Source organism: Gossypium hirsutum, chromosome D13, assembly GCF_007990345.1.
Source record: "Gossypium hirsutum isolate 1008001.06 chromosome D13, Gossypium_hirsutum_v2.1, whole genome shotgun sequence".
Lineage (NCBI taxonomy): Eukaryota > Viridiplantae > Streptophyta > Magnoliopsida > Malvales > Malvaceae > Gossypium > Gossypium hirsutum.
In genome coordinates, this window is record NC_053449.1 from 58,220,929 (window position 1) to 58,229,059 (window position 8,131).

Genomic DNA, 8,131 nt, shown 5'->3' on the forward strand with positions numbered 1-8,131 from the left:
GAGTCTGACTCAAACTTACCTCTTCTTTTTGGAGTTATATCCTTCATTCGATTTTTATTTATTATTTATTTTGCGATATAAAAATAAATATTTTAGAGATATTTATAAAAAATAAATTGTCAAATAATATTCAAAAATCATAAAATAAAATTTAATATGAAAAAATCGAGACGTGTCCTTTACTCTTTGTCTCGGTACCTTATCTTTCAATATTTTCACTTTTACCCGTATCTTTTACTTAGATCCAATATTATCTTCTAATTTCTCCTTTTTAAATTTAAAATACTATTTCTACATTTATATGTGCCCGAACCCGAGAGCTTGGCTATTGGCTTCAACGCATATCTATATTTTTAAAATTTAAAAAATAAATAATTAAAAACATTTTACGAAAAAAAATCACAAACTCCTTAAAATTATTAAATTAAAATATTATTTTTTTATAATTGGTGAAAAAGATTGAGGTTGCTTGAGATTAAACCGAAACTCTTATATCTACAATATAATTTTTTTGTCACTCAACTAAAAAATTGTTGGCATAAAAAATTTATATTAAATCTTCAATTAACACAATCTCTAAATTCAATTATTAAGTAACTTCTATCTTTTTTCTTCTTCTTCATATATGTAAAAAATAACTTTTCGGAGACGTTTAGTTCGCCACATAATGATATATTCCGAAATGAGATCAGGATATTTAGATTTCAACATTCGAACCATTCGATATTACATTACAACTTCCTCTTTGACTAATCTGGACAGAATCTAAATTTTAAAATAAAATTACCATCTCTTTCTCTTTTTTTTTCATTTTCTTTCTTTGATATTTTCCTATAATTTTCGTTTTTAGGTAAGTTGACTTGATTTTCGAAGATTTTTTTCTTCGCTGGATCTCGTGTTTAAAATGTGGCCTTAATTACATGGGCCTAAGATTTATTCTTTCTGCTGTGATCTTTAGGCTAATATTTCTACCATTTGTCTATGTGCCATATATTGCTTTAGAAACCCACCATTTCATCATTAAAAAAATGAAAATAATATATGGCCTATGCTGTCTAGATATGATGACGATGCATTTATAATCGAAGTAGGAGAATTTCGAAGACAGGTTAACAAAAATTTTGTGAGACTGTTCTTGGTTGGCTTCTCTTCTTCTTCTTCTTCTTTAATTTAAGTTATTTCTATATTTAGTGGTTTAATAAACTAAGAGCAAAGAGAACAAAGAAAGAAAAATTACTTTATATATTTCAGATTCATATGTTTTAATTTCTTTTCTTACTGTTAATCAAATACCTAAATACAGGATACCGTAATCACTAATCAATATAAAATTTAGCCCAGCAAACCCTACTTCATGTTAACAAATGACAAAAGCAATATAAAAAAAGAAAAAAATTTATTTGAACAATTTGTATACCCCAATCATCTTATCGTCGTCCTTTTGATGCGACTATTGTCAGCACTGAAACATGCTAACCACATATGCTTAAAAGGCAAAGCTGAAAGAGCTAACATAATTGTCATATCCCATGGCGGAATCAACCAACCACTGCCAGTCGATTGATCCGGCCACAGGCTTTTGTTCTCAAACGAGAACCTTTCACAGTCTCAGACCGAAAGTACCTCTTCCACCACCTTATCAGCCTCTCTCCTCCCACAATATACTCTTTCCCTCCTCCGCTCCTCCACCGCCACCACCGCCGGCGGCGACACTACTTCGTCATCAATGCTACTAAAGGCGACAGCCTTTCGTACTCCGAATTTACTGCTCAGTTCCACTCCCTCGCTCACTGCTGCGAAAAAACTATTTCTTTTCCAGAAACGACGTCGCTTTGATCCTCTCCCCGCCTTCTCTTCATGTCCCTTTGATTTATTTCGCTCTTATGTCATTAGGAATCGTTATTTCTCCCGCCAATCCACTCAGTTCCGACTCGGAGATAGCTCACCAGGTTCAACTCAGTAAATCGATTATTGCCTTCGCCACCTCAACGACCTCTACCAAGCTTCTGTCTCTCAAACACGGAACAATCCTCCTCGACTCGTCCGAGTTCATTTCGTTATTATCCGAACCAAATGTGGATCCTGACGTCATTAACCGAGTCCAGGTGAGCTAGCATGACACAGCGGCGGTCCTTTATTCTTCGGGGACCACCGGCCGAGTCAAAGGCGTGATTCTGAGTCACCGGAATCTAATCGCGTTGATCGCCGGGTTTTACCACATACGACACCCCCAAAAGGGTCCAGATCCACCGCACCCGGTATCGTTTTTCACGGTGCCTTTGTTCTATGTGTTCGGGTTTTTTATGCTAGCGAGGGCGTTTTCGATGGGAGAAACGACGATTTTCACAGAGAGATTTGAATTTGAGGGAATGTTGAGAGCGATGGAGAAGTACAAGGTAACGTACATGCCAGTTTCGCCGCCGCTCGTCCTGGCGTTAACTAAATCAGATTTGACTAACAAGTATGACATCAGCTCACTTCTGATGCTCGGAAGCGGCGGCGCTCCGCTTGGCAAGGAGGTTGCTGAGCGGTTCAAGGAGAAATTTCCTACCGTGGAGCTTTGTTCAAGTAAGGAAACTGCAACTACTTAATAACATCATATGCACATTCACCATTCATAACAGTAAGGAAACAACAACCACTTGATAATTTTATTAAATTAATAGTGAAAATAGATGAAATTAAAAATGAAATTTTCCCTTTCATCTAACGAATTTGTTCTTTGAGAAAATGCAATATAACTCCTCCTTCTTATACATTCACTCGTGATTGTCTCTCCAAGTGACTTCATTTTCAAGGTTGAAATTTGAGCTTCCAGTGCAACGTGACTTATAATATTGGTTGAAATTTGTGCTTTTAAGCGGTGGATTTTATGTAAATTTCCCCATAATTAGGTGATGCTTTATGTAGTAATTATCCAATCATAATCTTGCATTATATAAGACCTACGAAAATGTTACATGAAACTTGTGCTTTTAATTTCGTTTACAATCAATTAATTCATACCCAACCCTCTGGTGATGCACTAAAGGTGATTGTTAATACCAGCCCTGAGTTTAGTTCAGGCACAAGTTTAGGGGTTTAAATTCTTATTTTGATTCGTTTTTGTTTGTGCTTAAGGCTTATGGGCTGACAGAGACAGGAGGAGGAGTTGCCAGGGTGATAGGGCCCGAGGAGACAGCTCGGTACGGGACAGTCGGTCGCCTTTCTAAAAATACGGAAGCCAAGATAGTTAATCCATTGACCGGAGAAGCCTTGCCTCCTGGGCAGAGAGGGGAACTATGGTTGCGAGGGCCAACAGTAATGAATGGTATTTACTTTTTGTTGCCTTTTATTTTCTAGTGTTAGGAATGGCTATTGTGGAAGTTAGGTTTATGAAAAGTACTTGTTTTTTTTCATAATCTTTAGGCTTATAAAAGTAAGTAACTTAACATTACATACATTAGTTGACTTAAAAAAGGAAAGGTTATGATAAATTTAGTTTTTAATATTTAATTTTTTTATTAATTTAATTTTTAATCTTTTTTTAAGTTAAATTTAGTCATTAATCTTTAAAAAGGTTTGTAATCACTGAATTTTGCCCGGGTAGGGTTTTGGGCCGGGCTGGTCTCATATGGGTCCAATGATTGGGCCTGTTGGGATTTAATTTTTGACTTATTTTTGCCCTTTTTTAATTTTTGTTTTAAATATTAATAAAATAGTAATAATAAAATTTGAAAAAAATGCAAAAAATAAAAATTATGTTTTAACCCCTGTACATTTTAAAATTTACATTTTGACCCCAAATTTTCTAAAATTACATTTAAACCCTTAAACTTTCTCAAAATTACACTTGACCCCTAAACTTTCTAAAAATTACATCTTGGCTCTATATTTTCACAAAATTACATTTTTACAACAAATATTTTGTGTCTTCTACATTTTGGTCCCTCTGGACTTGTCAAATCACCCAATCGGCATCCAAGCATGCTCCTGCCACTTCCAGCTACTCCGGCAGCTCCCTAGGCCATGATTTCCTTCCCCTGTCACCTAAAAACAAAGAGGAAGAAGACAATTTTGAGGGTTAAAAAGAAAAATTGAAGAGAAAGGGGAGGGGGATTTTTGTTTTAGCAATCAAAAAAAAAAAACAAACAACCGAAGCAAAAAAAATTTCAAAACAGCAGCAGCTCCTACCGTCGCACCAGCGCCACCGTGCCCACCACCGCAGCACCACCATCGCCCACACCTAGCAAAGCAAGCAAGAATCCAAAAAAAGAAAAAAAAAACAACAAGCAAAATCCAAAAGAAAAAGAGAGAAAAGCTTCGAAAAAAAGAGAGAAAAAGGAAGGAAAGGAGAAGAGAGGAGGGGAAGAGGAGAGCCCGACCACAGCCACCTAGGGCGGAGGAGATCGGCGCAGGCGGCGGCGGTGAAAGAGGCTAGAGCCGAAAGAGGGAAGGAAGAAGAAGAGAAGAAAGAAAGAAAAAAAAGAAAAAAATTAAAAATAATAATAAAACAGTCGGGTCGACCCGACCCTACCTCCGTCCGACCCGAATTCGTCCCGTGCCCGACCCAGCCAGCAGGCCTGACCCAGCAGGCCCAGCACACCTAGGCCCAAGCAGCAGAGGAGAAGGAAAAAGAAGAAAAAGGCCTGTCCAGCAGCAGGCCCAACTCAGGCAGTCCAGCAGCAGCATAGCAGGCCCTCCAGCAGCAGCCAGGCCTAGCGTCTAGCAGCCGGCAGCCCATAACTTTGGGCTTTTGGTAATTTCTTTAAATCCATTTTAATTTAGTCTATTTATTTAAATATTGCTCCATTTTAATTAAATTAACATTTTAAAAATAATTTTTTAAAATATTATTATATTCATTTTATTTGCATGTTTAAAATAAATAAAAAATAAAAATTATTTTAATGCATAAGGCAACGGACCGATTTAACATCTAGCCGTTGATTTCATCGTTATGTTGGGTGAATATCGATAACTCGTGTTAAATACGGGACGTCCTTCTAAAAATTGAAAATATTCAAAAATTCTCGTTTTTTTATAAAAAAAGAGTTTCTCGTGTTTTAATAGAATCACGATTAAATATTAAGTTGAATCGATTTGACACTAAATCGACGATTTCATCGCCATGTCGGGGTGAATATCATCGATTCGTGTTAAATACGGTACGTTTAAAAAAAAGTTCATGTTTTCAAAAGTTTTCATGTTTCCAAAATTTCCCGTGTTTCAAAAAATAATAATAAAATTTCTCGTGTTTCAAAAAAAAATATATTCGTGTTTTTAAAAAAAATAATTTTCGTGTTTTCAAAATTTCTCGTGTTTTAAAAATTTTCGATTTTTCTCGTTTTCAAAAATTGTCGTGTTTTAAAAAAAAATTCGTGTTTCTAAAATTCTTGTATTTTAAAAAATTCGTGTTTTCAAAAAAGGAAAAAGTTGTTGTGCTTTAAAATTCTCGTGTTTCAATCGGATCACGACTAATATTAAATTGAACTCGTATTTTTTGAAAATGAAGACAACACGCGTTTAACGATATATTAATTTTGGGCGTAGCGAGGGTGCTAATACCTTTCTCGCGCGTAACTGACTCCCGAACCCTAATTTTTTTTGGATTTTAACGTGGACCTAAAATCGAGTCTCTTTTAGAAAATTTGAAAAATAATTTTTCTTCTAAAAAGAGAATTTATTAAGTGTTCGATCACACTTAGAAAAAAAGATCGGTGGCGACTCATTTTTCAAATAAAATTGAGATTCGATTTTTAAGTTCTCAATAATTACTTCGATTAGCGCCCGTGCGAAGATTTTTAGGTCGCTACAAGGTTAATTTAATTTTTTTAATGAAAATATGTTTGGTGTCTGAAAACGTAGGTTACATAGGGGACGAAAAGGCAACCGCGGAAACAATGGATTCGGAAGGGTGGTTAAAAGCTAGGGACATATGTGATTTTGACCCACAAGGATTTCTCTACATCGTAGATAGATTAAAAGAATTGATCAAATACAAGGCATATCAGGTGAATCATATAAATGATGTTTGCTCTATCATCTTTTTATGACTAAAACAATCTCATTTTTTATTTGCAGGTCCCTCCAGCTGAATTGGAACATTTACTTCATTCCCATCCCGAAATCTCCGATGCAGTCGTCATTCCGTATATATCGTATTTATGTTGCTCCGACTTTTACTTAGCCAAATCTGAAAATGTAGGGAAAAAATATACTCGTATGAGACGCATCCGACTAACATAGTTTTACATTGTTTTCTCATTTTCCTTGTGAATGATTTACATCTCAGTTAAAATCTGCCTCGATGATTAAGTTTTGGGAATAATTGATAGTTATGTTATTTTGATTTTTCATTAATCTTTTGAAATATTTGAAGCATATTTGGATATAGGTATGAGAATATAATTTTTCAAATGCACAAACAATTTATAAATAAAAACGAAATATGATCATCTGAAGATATGCTCATATCCGAGTAATTCATAAGGGAGAGTCTTAAGGTTTGAACTGAATCAAACTTGTCAGTTTGACTGGAAATTGGTCAAGATATCAGCCCGTAGAAGGACATTAAACCGGATGACCCAGGAACTAATACAAACTGGTTGAATCGGGCAAAAATCAGTTGAACTAGGTGGTTTAACCAGATTATTAATTTTTTTTTATTTTTTATAAATTTTTAATGATATATTTAATTGAACCGGTGATTTGATCGGTTTGATTAGTTCTGGAAACCTTGAAGAGTCCGGTTCTGTATTTGATGCATTCTAGATGTAAGTATGGAAATATGATCCTTTTTGTGTTTTAATTGAGGTGTTGCTTATGAGGTCTTAGCATTGCTGGTTAATGGAGGAGGTTTTGAGTCGGGTTAGAATCTCACCATGTGCAATTATAATATATGAATATCCAGTTCTATCTATGTCATGTATAGTTTTTATCTATATATATTAGTTTAATTTTATGTTGTAGTTACTCGGACACGTAGATATATGAATGTGATATGTTTAAAACTAGGTACCTGATGAAGAAGCCAGGCAGATACCTATGGCCTATATAGTGAGACAGCCTGGAAGTAGTATCAGTGAAGCTCAAACCATAGATTACATCGCGAAACAGGCATGCTTTATTTTTATTTTTATTTTGCTAAAATAACAAGAGGGAATTAGCCTTAGGCTGTATATTACGGCAACCTAATCCGGAAACTGGTTTTATTCTCTCGCAGGTTGCACCGTATAAGAAGATCCGACTAGTTGCTTTTATCGATTCAATCCCAAAATCTCCCGTCGGAAAGATCTTGAGGAGGGAGCTGGTTAATCAGTCTTTATCTGCTGGTTTGTCTAAATTATAAATGTGTACGGAACCGTATGAAAGGGAGACTATTGCTTTTTTCATCTTTGCATTTGAGAAGCAACTAACTATGGGTTATAAGATTTCTACATTTCTTGTTTATTTTATTTTATTTGCAACAATTAATTTCTCAATGAAATTTGATGTTTAATTTAAATGGATCGTATAAACATTTTGTTTTAAAAAATTTATAATCGAACTGGAGATATATATAATAGAAAGCTAGAGGAACAAAAATACAAAATAGTGTAGCAAAATTGAGTAAAAATCAGTTGTAATCGTTAAATTCAATTTTGTTAGTTTCGGTTAAATGAATTAAAGACTTGTTATTGGTTATAAAAATTTATAGTCATACAATTTCATATCTATTAAAAGGGACGTGTAAGTTATTTTAAACATAAGAAGAAGAAAAATATTGAACCAATAGAAAAAACAAATAATTAGTAGTGTCGTTGGATGCCAATTTCATCAAGTTTCAAGTACGCGACACAACATTCTAAACTTAGGCTAAGATCTAATTATTATTATTATCTGGACAGTCAGTTGGTAGCTAGTGTTTCTATTATGAAGTAGTTAAATTGGTTGTATAAATAAGTAGATTCTTATATTTAACTGATAGAATGAGGTAACCAAGATTTCTGAGTTACCAGAGAGTATTCGTTGATGTTAACAAACATGGTGCAAATTGATGATGCTTCGATTATTGGTGCAAGTCCTAAAGGTTTCATAATTTACAAATTTATATTGAAATTACCAAATCCATTCCTTCTTAATTTATTATCAATGAATTTGGTCAGAAAGT

General features: G+C 34.4%; 1 pseudogene; it reads left to right on the plus strand.

Annotated features, from left to right (window-relative positions):
• Positions 1-1,305: 1,305 nt before the first annotated feature.
• Positions 1,306-7,486, plus strand: LOC107889805 (4-coumarate--CoA ligase-like 9; annotated as a pseudogene).
• The last annotated feature ends 645 nt before the right edge of the window (positions 7,487-8,131 follow it).